The sequence below is a fragment of the Microtus pennsylvanicus genome, chromosome 13 (assembly GCF_037038515.1).
Source record: "Microtus pennsylvanicus isolate mMicPen1 chromosome 13, mMicPen1.hap1, whole genome shotgun sequence".
Taxonomy (NCBI): Eukaryota; Metazoa; Chordata; class Mammalia; order Rodentia; family Cricetidae; genus Microtus; species Microtus pennsylvanicus.
The window spans coordinates 19,400,409-19,412,652 of NC_134591.1; the positions used below are offsets into that span (position 1 = coordinate 19,400,409).

At 42.7% G+C, this 12,244-nt stretch overlaps 1 protein-coding gene across 14 annotated transcripts in view; it reads right to left on the reverse strand.

The window, feature by feature from the left end:
- The window catches only part of Mpdz (multiple PDZ domain crumbs cell polarity complex component), a 151,852-nt gene extending 147,171 nt beyond the window's left edge, over positions 1-4,681 (reverse strand). For all 14 annotated transcript variants that reach the window (XM_075946660.1, XM_075946657.1, XM_075946669.1 and 11 more), the window contains exon 1: positions 4,553-4,681. The gene's annotated coding sequence lies outside the window, so the exon portion shown is untranslated. The remainder of the gene's footprint in view (positions 1-4,552) is intronic.
- Positions 4,682-12,244: the final 7,563 nt, after the last annotated feature.

Here is a 12,244-nt window from a genome sequence, read left to right on the forward strand (position 1 = left end):
CAAATGTTTGCTTTCTTATTCTTCCTTCATGAATTTATTTACCAAATCGTAAACCCGGAGGTAAAATGGTTTTATGAGAGAGAGAAAAATAAAGATAAGAATTCCCTAAACCCAACAAGTCGAACTAGCACAGGCAACGGATAGAAAGGAAGAAAATGTACCAATGATTGTCTCGATTTTCTTTTTGTTTAGTTGGCTTTTCTTCACCCAGATGGTCAGAACTAGAAGAATGGCTTTCCCATGTCTCTAAATCATCAAATGTAATTTCAACATCCAAATGAGAGCTTTTGTTATTTGATTACATATGATTACACTGCCTTTTTAATCTTCTAGTTTTGTTTTTTGTTTTTTTCTGAAAAGGGGAAACTTTCAAAAGGGGGAAAGACTATGACAAAGATTAGGCCATAAAAGACACTTGGTACATAGTTTCTAAAACAATGGCACTGAGCTAGGTGTGGCAGTGTGCCCCCACATAATCTCAGCACCACTGCGGTGGGGGCAGGGGAATCAGGACTTCAAAACCAACTTCAGCTACACAGTGAACCAGAGGTCCCCTAAGGCTACATTACACCCTGTCTCAAGAAACACCAAGTTAATTAATTAAACAAATTGTGTTGTTTGAATCAGACACAAAAATCATGCTTACATTGACATTTTTCTTTTTTAATGACTGTTTTACTATTTTTAAGACTTAGAAAAACAATTTAAGAAAATTTTGCTTTTATAAACTAAAGTTCTATCTTCAAAAAAAAAAGGAAGGGCCCTGGACATACAATACCCAGTGAGCATTTAAAACTGTCGGCCTTGGGCCAGAGATAAAATAGCCTTTCCCCAAATAGAGTTCTCCCTGTCTTGCCAAGCATCGTATTACTACAGTAATATTTAAACTACCCAGCAGCCTCCTCCATGACCCCTCTCTTTCACCGTGGGCCAACCTCTTCTGGTTCTCTTCAGCTCTCCAAGAACTTTCTTACGGGCTAAGGAACACATCATCGCTTTCGCCAAAACTCACGGGCAATCAAAATCCATTGGGGGCCTTAATCTAGAGAGACTGACATCCTCTTCAGGACTTCTTGAATTTTGCATAAAAATGGATGGAAATAGAAAACACTATCCTGAGTGAGGTAAGCCAGACCCAAAAAGAGGAACATGGGATGTACTCACTCATATTTGGTTTCTAGCCATAAATAAAGGGCATCAAGCCTATAATTCGCGATCCTAGAGAAGCTAAATAGGAAGGTGAATCAAAAAACAAACATATAGGCATCCTCCTGAATATTAACCTTCATCAGGCAATGAAAGGAGACAGAGACCCATATTGGAGCACCGGACTGAAATCTCAAGGTCCAAATCAGGAGCCGAAGGAGAGAGAGCACGAGCAAGGAACTCAGGACCGCGAGGGGTGCACCCACACACTGAGACAATGGAGATGTTCTATCGGGAACCCACTAAGGCCAGCTGGCCTGGGTCTGAAAAAGCATGGAATAAAACCGGACTTGCTGAACATAGCGGACGATGAGGACTACTGAGAACTCAAGAACAATGGCAATGGGTTTTTGATCTTACTACACATACTGGCTTTGGGGGAGCCTAGGCAGTTTGGATGCTCACCTTACTAGACCTGGATGGAGGTGGGTGGTCCTTGGACTTCCCACAGGGCAGGGAACCCTGACTGCTCTTTGAGCTGATGAGGGAGGGGGACTTAATGAGGGGAGGGAGAGGGAAATGGGAGGCGGTAGCGGGGAAGCGGCAGAAATCTTTAATAAATAAATAAATAGAAATAAGGTCAGCACAGACATAGAGAAAAGACCATGAGAAAATACAGGGAGAGGTCCTACAAAGCAAGGCGACAGGAACCAATCAGCCAAAGGCCACACTTGTTGATGGTTGCCCCTGAGAACCACGGGCATCACTTCCTGCTGTCTCAACCACAACCATTATAGTTCTCCAGCTCTTGAGTCAACTACAGAGGGCTGGAAATGGGATGCCTTTTAACGCACACCTACAACTACGTCGCTTTGGAAGCAAGCACTGGGTAGAAGCCAGAAGAGTTTTGAAGCACATGCCAGGAGAGCCTGGATTGGCTTGAAGGGATTGCCAGTTTTAAAAAAAAAAACTAACAAGGACAATTTATGGCTTTCCTGAGATCCCAAATGGAAATGAAACTGGTATCTCCATGCTTCCTAGCACTTTGGCTTCATCACCTAATCATTTCCCCTTGACATAGAACTTCAGTTCTATTCTAAAGAGATAAAAACTGAGAACCCCTCTGTCTCAGCTGCCCACCTTCTTCCCAGACAGGTCCATGCCTATTTCCTAATGGAAACCATCCACGTACATTAACAGCAGCATCAGCAACAAAACTACATCACTTCATCATGTCCAGAGACCCTAAGTTCCCTCTGCTGCTCTTTTTATGAATCTCAAGACCACGTGGAAGAGCATCTACTGTCCCATGGTCAGTAGGGACACCCTCAGAACATTGTCTAGTATCTATTTTGTATTCCCCTTCCAAAACCCCTCACAACCCTGCCAGCACCCAAGCCAATGTAACAAGTCTCCTATCTACCTATAACCATCTACTATCTACAAGTACCTTAGACATTGAAGGCAACTGGTTACTTAACACTGATTTCTCCTGGCTGACTGTCCTCCCATGGAACCCCATAAAATCATCTAGTTATAATAGTTCTACCATCCTGAATAGAGTTCCTCAGTTTTGTGTAAATACTCTTCAGTGCATAATGCTTAAATTTACAAAAGAAAATGTCTTTCTTATCATCCAACTGATGCTTGAAATAATGTAACTATATACAAAGAAATTATACCTAAGGCCAAATATCTATTTTTACAAACCCATAAAAGTAGAGTGCATATATATATAAGCTTTTCCCATGCACCATCTAGACATCCTGAATTCACTGAGAACTCATCTGTTTCTTCATTCTTGAGTGTAGAGCTTTCTCTGGCAGATGGGGTAAACACCATATTTGGAGGCATATCCGGTCCAGTATGACAACTTTGCTTCAAAATATTTGATGAATTTCAGAGTATGTTGGCCATGTTATGAATGTAAAAAGTGAAGCCAATCTGCAACTCAACTCCAGTCAAATCTCTGACAACAAATTTGGGATGTATTCTGCACAGTCATCTTTCTCTAACTCAGGATGGTTACCTTCCCAGCAATTCACTGTTGCTCAGCAGCTTCTAAATCCCCTAATCGTCCCTCCAAACCCCGTATCCAAGCTTTCATTTGTCAACCAGTTTGCCTACCTTATTAGTTAAATGTTGCAAATGCCAGTCAGCACTAAACCAATGTGAATTTAAATTATTAAAATTATCTCCCTAGCGACCTCCAATGTGCAGAGAAGTGTGCAGTATAGACAGCTTTTGCTCCCTTTAAAAAGGCATGAAAACCCAAAGACACATCTAAAGACTCGGCTATCATTATCTGTGTGACCGGAATTTGGAGCACCCTAAAACAAACTTAACTCCCTCCCCAAGCCACCACCAGGGTTACTGTGGCAAAAGAATATGGTAATAGAAGAAAGAAAATCAGAGGAAACTAGAAGAACTACCAGGAGAATCCAAGAAGAAAGGAGCATTAAGAAAGCCAGTATGCGTATGAGCTATTATCTATGTGTTGAGAAAACGTTCCATCAATTTTTGGTTATTTTTAACAAATGAGGAGAGGAAGAGACATTAAAACAAGTTACAGGGCATCCAAAATAAGCTTTACTCTACCAAGGGACATAGCTCAGGTGCAATTATCCAAAACTTTGTATTAGAAGTTCTAATCAACAACGTTCACATTTTATTAGGGTTTTAAATGCAATTGTTTATCTGGATTCTATCAGCCTCTAAAACCATAATATACTAAATGGAATGATTTGATCATTACACAATCTCTGAACAAGTTCTACATCTCAAAACCTCCCAAACTCCCAGAACCAATCTCTTCTCTGCTCCCGAATTACTGTTTTTATAAAAAGCATCCTAGGGAAGGTTTAAGGACACACAAAGGTGATGTTGACAATGCAGCTGTGTTCCCACCCGGGCTGTTCTCAGACACATCCCCTCAGGACACTGAAATAAAGCGGTGAGAGGTTTTCCCTCTGGCTGGTGAAGTCATCACCTTCCTCTTATCTGATGCTAGAAGGAAACCCCAGCCTCCACCCTCAGGCCTGCGTGCCGGCGGCGTCCTCCCCATTGCAGCCCCCCTCGCGCCCTCCGCTGCTGCCCCCTCCTCCCCACCGCCGCCGGTGACCCGGGAAGGAACTGCCCAGCCCCCGCGCCCTTCGAGAATGCCAGCCCCAAGCGCACCACCCTGGCCCCCGCAGCACTGCTCCAACACAAAGCGTCTCCCCCACGCCCCCTCCCTGCTCCCAGGCCCCGACCCTCCCGCGCTCTCCCGCACCGCCCGGGCCCGCGCAGAGCAACAGGCGCGCGAGCCCGGGCGCAGGCCGCGGGGAGAGCCCGGTGGGGGGGAGTGCGCAGCCGGGGAAACTTCCAGAGTCCCGGGGGCAGTGCTTGCACGGGCGGGGCAGCTTACCCGGCTCGGCGGCCCGGCGGGGACTCCCTCTCCGCTGAACTCACGGCCCCTGCAGCTCGGGTTGGGCGCGCACGTTCACGCGTGGCCGGGGAACCGGAGCCCGCGGCCGGCCAGCCGCGCTGCGCGCCCACCAGGCTCCGGGAGGCCGCGGGGCTGCGGGAAGCGGTGACGCCGGCGGGGTGCGCTGGCCAATCAGGGGCGCGGCCCAGCCGCCGCCGGGTTGGAACGACCGGCGTCCCGGCCTCCCGGCCCGCGTGGGTGACCGACAGCGCGACGGCCGCAGGGTGTGGGGCAGGCTCCTACATGTGACTTCCAAAGGAAATGGGAGTTTTCTGTTTGGTTGGTTGGTTGGTTTTTAGGAGAACTGTTTTCCAAATACTGCGCGGGAAATACTTGCACTAAAATGTTGTTCATGTTTTACCAAAATTTGGAATTCGGCTAGGAAAGCAGTTTCTGTGTGTTTTATGCTCCCGACCTTTTGGACTATTGCACTCTTGTGCGAGTTGCGGTTTCCCTAGTTCTTTGTGAGGACTGTCCGCTCTGCTCTAGCAGCCTGTTGAGAAATGAGGTGGCCAAAAGGAGCCCTTTCTGGAGAAGTTAGCACATCAAATGCATTCTTAGCCTGGTGAGCCAATTGAAAGGAGGGGGGCGGTAAACATGGAGACGTGCTCAGGATTGTCTGCTGCTGGGAAGATACTCATTTCTGTCTTGTGCCATTTGCAATTGTCTTTCTGTTGACCTCAGTTCTGGAGTATCCATCCCCACCCTCACCTCTACACCGTCCCACCCCCGTGAAAGAAAATGCTGCTTTCTTTTTCTTTTTTAAGTCTAATATTAAAGTGTACAATTTAAAATTCTCAGAATTTAAAATATTTACAAGAATGGCGTTTAACGCTGAATAAAAGTATACTATTTTTTTCTTTGACAGATTTGTAATTTTGTTTTGTCTACTAAAAATCAGTTTGCATTCCTCTGACATTTATTATTTAAGGAGAAAGACAGCACATAAAATATACAAAGCTACAAGAATGAAACTGATGTCTTTCGCTGGCTATTTCTGCCTGCTGACGGGAGCTGGTTAAACACATAGCCCAAGCCTTCAATTCCCTTGGTTCCACAATCTTGAATCAGCATAGATTTGCCCAGCAGAAAAATACAGACCCTAACTGGATGTCTTCAGAGTTTATGAATACCAATCAACTCTAGGATTTGAAAAATGAAAATGTAGTTCGGATGAGGGAAAGTTCATGCAGTCTCTTCTTTCTCCCCTCTTTGTATCTGTTCTGTTGGGTCTCCTTTCTTAGATACAAAGACAAAATAAAGGAGAAATAGGAGGGGCTTTCGCCAGACCCTGACTTCTGGACTGGGCTGACAGCTGTCTTCATGAGGAACGTGCCTTCTTCTACCTAAATCCATGGGATGTATCCTCATCTCATAGCTCATGTTCTCTCAGGCGTTCACAGATGCTGAACACTCTTCTCCAAGACCTTGCCCCTTTCCCGTCTTGCCTTACTGTGCTCCGCTTTTGATTTCACTCCGTCAAAATTGTTTGGTTTTGTTCCTTCCTTTTAGGTGAAAATGTGTAGGCTTTAATAATTGTTCTTAAGAAGAAAAATAAACGAAATAGCCTTAGAAATTTTAGAATAATAAGTGACCTTGTAAAACCAGTGTTAGAAGCAAGAGCCAGAATGTAAAGTTCTGTCAGTCTTCTGGTGGAACTCTCTGTCTTCAGACTTCCCCCTCTGTCTTTGCCACCTTGAAATGCTGGAATTCCTCGAGATTCAATTGTGGATCCTCTTTCTGTCTTTGGTGTACCTCTAAATACATTTTCACGTCCAACTTATCATCAAATGGCCAAGAATTTGTACATCTGTATGTTCAGCTGAAGTTTCGCATATATTCAAGCATTTATTGAACATCCCTGTTTGCCTGTCTCAGACCTGACCTACCCAAATTAAAACTGTAATATCTCTGCTCAGTTCTAGCCGACGTACATACTTCCAGTGTCCATTGTTTCGACATTTAGGATAGACCTGTTGTGATAAATTCTCATTTACTGCATTTTTGCTTCATAATATACATCCTACTTTATGATTTGTAGATTTACTTATTATAAATATTTATGCAGTGCTGAGTTTCTCTCTTCACTTTGCTCTTAACCCATGAACTCCTTGAAACAGAAGCCAAATCACCTTGTAGACTCAGAGTCTAGCAAAGCGCCGGGGTTCCAATGGCAAAGGATAAACAAATGATTGCAAGGGTGAGCATTCATCAATATAACTTTGAAGCTAGTCCATAAGGAGTCAGCTTTCTGTCACTATAATCAATACCTACATAACTCAACTTAAAAAAGAGAGAGCTTTGTTTGGGCTTATAATATCTTGATATTACAGAGGTTTGAGCCTGTGGTCTGTTGTCTCTGTTGCTTTGGATCTTTTCTTGGGATGAGCTTCCATGCCAATTGCATTTGCTTTTTTAAAAATTCAAGAATTTGAAGTAAAATCTAACCGAGGAAGACAGACAGGCACAAAGGAGATAAGACAGAGTTGCCCCAATGTGAGATCAGTTTAGTTTGCCTAATACATACTAGGAAGGATTCCTTACATTTAATGTTGGATATAGACTCAGGATTCTGAAAGCAAAAGGAACATTATAATGCCCACATTCCAGTAATCTCCCCAGTGAGGCATTCTCCCCAGCCATCCACTTTTCTTAAATCCAAATAATGCTTAAACCATTCTTATTTAGGGAGGCAGAGGCAGGCAGATCTCTGTGAGTTTGAGACCAGCCTGGTCTATAGAGCTAGTTCCAGAACAGGCTCCAAAGCCACAGAGAAACCCTGTCTCGAATAACCAAAAAAAATGAATAATATCTAATTTTTTTGAAAATACAACACATTTTTATCACATTCACCCTCGTTCCACCTCCTGAGTTTTTTCAGGTCCACTCCCACACACTCCCAACTTTGCATCCTCTTTTTAAAATTTTAATAGCCTATCATTTTTAATTTACGCTATGCATATACTGCCGGGTGCTGGACCATCCCAGGGAGCATGGCTATCCCAAGGAACATGCTTGACCGCCCTGCAGCCACACTTTTAAGTGAAGTTGACTCACTTTTCCCCAGAAACCGCCAACTGTAAATAGTGCTTTGGCTAGGGGTGAGGGTTCATGACGCCGTTCTCCTTCCATGACAGACTGTTGACTAGCTTCATCTTGGGAAGGCAGCCACAGCCACTGTGAGCTCCTGAGCGAAATTCAATTTTGCTGACTACTTTTATAACAACGTGACAGTACCTAAAGTCTGCTTTTAAGAAAGGAGCCTCAGTTGAGAAAATGCCCTTACTCCTCCTTGTGTGGTGCTATCCCTTAGCTGGTGGTACAAGTTGCTGTTTTAGAAGGCCGCTTGTTTGTTCCTGGCAGCTCAGCCAGGAACAAACAAGCCCTGAAATAATTACAAAGAAACTGTATTATTTGCAATACTTTTTAGCCAATAGCTTAAGCATATTTCTGGCTAACTCATATCTTAAACTAACCCATCTCCATTAATCTGTGTATCACCACAAGTCTGTGGCTTACTAGATAAAGTCTCGTTCTGGCGTCTGTCTCCAGCGGGGCTACACGAATTCTCACTTATTCTGCCTTTTTTTCTCCCAGCATTCAGTTTAGTTTTCCCCACCTACCTCTATTCTGCTCTGTGCAGGCCTAAGACAGTTTCTTTATTAACCAATAGTATTCACAGCATACAGAGGGGAATCTCACATCAGGGTGCTATGAATATAAGCAGGCTGAGCAAACCGCAAGGAACAGTCCAGTAAAGAGCACTCCTCCATACGTCTGCATGAGTTCTGATCTCCATGTTCCTGCCCTACTTGAGTTCTTGCCTTGGTGTCCCTCAGTGGGCAATGACACTGGATTTGTAAGCCAAATAAATCTTTTTCTCCCCAAGTTGCTTTTGGTCATGGTGTTTTATCACAGCAATAGAAACCCTAACTAAGACATATATCATAGCAACAAGATACTGCTTTGCCTTGGTCTTCCTTGACCTCCAGTTCTTATAATCTTTATGTGCCCACTTCAGTACTGGCTCCTCAACCTTGGCGAAGTGAGTATGGTATAGGTGCCCTATTTGTGGATAAGTATGCCACAGACTCTTGCTAGACTTTTAAAACTTGTGAGTTTCTACATTAACCATCATACACTGCTGAAAGAAACTTCTGTGATAAGGTCTGAGCGCTCTACTGATCTATGCTTGGAGGTCAGTTTGATACTATGTCCATTTATCAGAATACTAGTAGAGGGTTCCTACCTGAGGCTTGCGAGTTTCCCAACAATTGGTTCTTGCAGATTTACATGACTACCCGTGAGGAGCAGGCCTTAAACCAGAAAGCAGTTAGTTACACACTTGACATATCTTGCCTGATGATCATTGTAGCTAACAAGTTACACAACTAGGTGAACCTATTGCTACATTTTCCCCACCAGCAGCCTTCATAGCACCTCCAGAACTAGGAAATCTGGCTAGGGGTGAAGAGCTCCTTAATCAGCACCAAACTGATGTCTCCATGCCCTGCAGCCAAAGTATGTGCTGTCTTTAAAATAGAGTCTTATGATCATGAACTGAAGAACAATGGCAGTAGCCTGTCTTACTTTGGTGCTCTGTGGAACACTCTGACCAACAACTCCATGGGACATATAGCATACCTGACTTTTTCTTTGTCAGCTTGCAGTTTCTGGAAGGAGTTGTTATCCCCTGTGTGGGGTAACTCCAACTGAACTCATGTTTATGTGAGTTCATTATATATAAAATGGGTGGTGGGAGATGAGCCCAGGTTTCCTTTATGAGTTTAATTGGATTTCTATCTTATAAAATACGTTTATGTATAAAATACATAAAATAAAATGCAACTTTTAGAAACACCTTGTCCACCACTCCTCTTCCTACCCTGCCATCCCTCTCCTCACTTAAACTTCAACCCTCATTATTCCCCTTTTCCTCTTCATAATACCCATCTTTTGCTACCATCCCTTAAGATATTTATTCCCCAGTTCACCAAAGACTTCTATACTTTTCTGTTACTAAGATAAAAGCACTATGACCAATGCAACTTAAGGAAGACTTTCTTTTGGCATATGTTAGTAGACGTTTTATGTCTAGATCGCTAATAAGTTCCGTCCCGCTAGCCACTCACCAAATAGCCACACAGAGAATTATTATTAATTATAAATGCTCGGCTGATATCTTAGGCTTGTCTTCAGCCATCTCTTACAACTTAAATTAACTCATCTATTAATCTATGGGCTGCCCCATAGCTGTTTACCTTCATGAACTTTTCATATTGCTTCTTTCACGTCTGTCTCAAGACTCCTCAGACTCCAATCTTATTTCCAGCCTTCTCTCTGCACCAAAAATCCTGCCTAGCTGTTGACCAATCAGCTTTTAATTAGCAATGAGAGTAGCACATTGTCACAGAGTACAGAAGGATTATGGCGCAGCAGGCTCATAGCTCCAGAGAAATAAGAATTCCTCATCATGGCAGGGAGGCGTGGCAGCAGGTAAACATGGCTGCTAAAACAGAAAGCATATAACTCACATCTTCTTGTGCAAACACAGAGAAGAAAGTGAATTAGAAGTAGGGGCAGGCTATAAAAATATCAAAGCCCACATCCAATAATGTATTTTCTCCACCAAGGCTATACCTCTTAAACTTCCTCAAGCAGCATCACCACCTGGGACCAAGTAGAACAAAATACCCAAGCCTGTCGTGGACATTTCACACTCAACCCGCCATAGTCCTTCTCTAGTTTCCAGGATTTTACAGATGCTTCAACTCATAGAACTAACAATTCAACATTAGGATCTACGTGAGAATGAGAACATGTGACTTTTGTTTTTATGGGTCTGGGTTACTTCTTTCAAAATAATGTTTTCCAGTTCCATCCATTAACCTGTGAATTTCATAATTTCATTTTTTTCTTCATGATTGAATAGGATTCTAGTTGTGTAGAGGTACCAAAATTTTATTATCCATTCATCAGCTGATGGATATCTAAGCTGTTTCCAATTTCTGGATATTATAAATAGAGCAGCAATGAACATGAATTAGCAAATGTCTCTATAAAGAGCTCAGAAACTAAACATCAAGACAATAAGGCAGTTTAAAATGAGGACATAGAACTAGCAGAGAGTTCTCAGAAGAATTACAAATGCTAAAAAATCTGTTTCAAAGTGTTCACAATCCTTAGCCATCAGAGAACAGCAGGACTCTGAGGTAAACGTAATCTCGGTACCAAAGCCTTTCCTCAGGACTGTGTGATTTAGGGGGTTCCAGTTGTGGAGCCCTGGACTCTTCCCATTCCCTTTTCCCTACACAATTCCTACTAACAGTACTCTTTACAGGGAGACTAGATGGCATGCTGGCAGCTTCCTCTGCTAAGGGTAGCTAATGGCCCACAAGTATGCAGTTCTAGGTTATTAGAAGTGGCAGAAAAAAAATTTAAACCACATCTATTGGCTGGCTGATTTTATGGTTTCAGTTGGTTTCTAGTTTCTCAAAAAAAAAAAAGAAACAGAAAACAGTTTATTCATTTAAAAATTAAAAATGTTAGATGATTTTCTTTTTGTCACTTGAAATAGAAAAGATTAGAAAAGGGGATATGGAGATGAAAGAGGATAGTGGGTGTGCATGAGTCTAGGAGAAAATGGGACAGGGAATCCCAAGTATGAGAAAAATTTTAAATGTATTTCTTTTGAGACGGTGTTATCTGTCTTTCTTCATATAACAAAGTTTTATAACAGGACGGAGGCTCTGAACCGACAGTGTGCCTGTTTGTGTGACAGTCTTCTGAGAAAAGAAAAGGCATAAGGAGGTCATGACCTTCCTACCTCGAATTCTTTGTGTTAGGGATCACATCATTATGGTGAGGAAGGTCATTCTAAAGCATTGGAATGAGGTTTGTTTTGAGGAGAAACATAAACACTATTCCAGAATCTTAGTCTCAGTTGATGCCAGAGACCGTAACGTCTTGGAATCTAGCTACACAAAACATTTCTTCTCTACCATGTATGCTTTGAGGGTGTAAGTCCTTTGACCCCAAGAAATATAAGCAAGGGCAAATGTTTATATATATTTGCGCTATTTTTGTTGAAGAGTATCTTTTGGTAAAAAAAGAGAGAAAAATAAAAAACCTCCTTATGCAGGAAGAATAGTCCAGTGATCCAAAACTGGAACCCCCTAAAACCCTTAGCCCTGAGGAACGGCGTTAGTACCTAGATTATGCTGACTTAAGAGACCTGTGGAAACATCTACCTGCATGTGACCAATCACTGTGAGACTTGGGCTGGAGAGATGGTTTAATGGTTAATAGCTCTGCATGCTCTTCAGAGAACCTGCATTTGATTTCTAGCACCCACATGGTGATTCACAAGCTTTTCAATACATCTTCTGACCTCCTCAGGTATTAGGCAAGTGATACACAGACATACATGCAGGCAAAACACCCATACACATAAAAGTAAGGAAATAATAAGTAAGAGAATAAAAATATGCTCAGAAAGTATATGTTTTTTGAAAGTACACACCCTTGGATGTTTATGTATAAGTAATGTGTACGTGAGTGCGTATAATGTGTGTGTATCTACAGTGTGTGTTTGTATGTGTGTACAGTGTGTATGTGTGTGTGTGAGAGAGA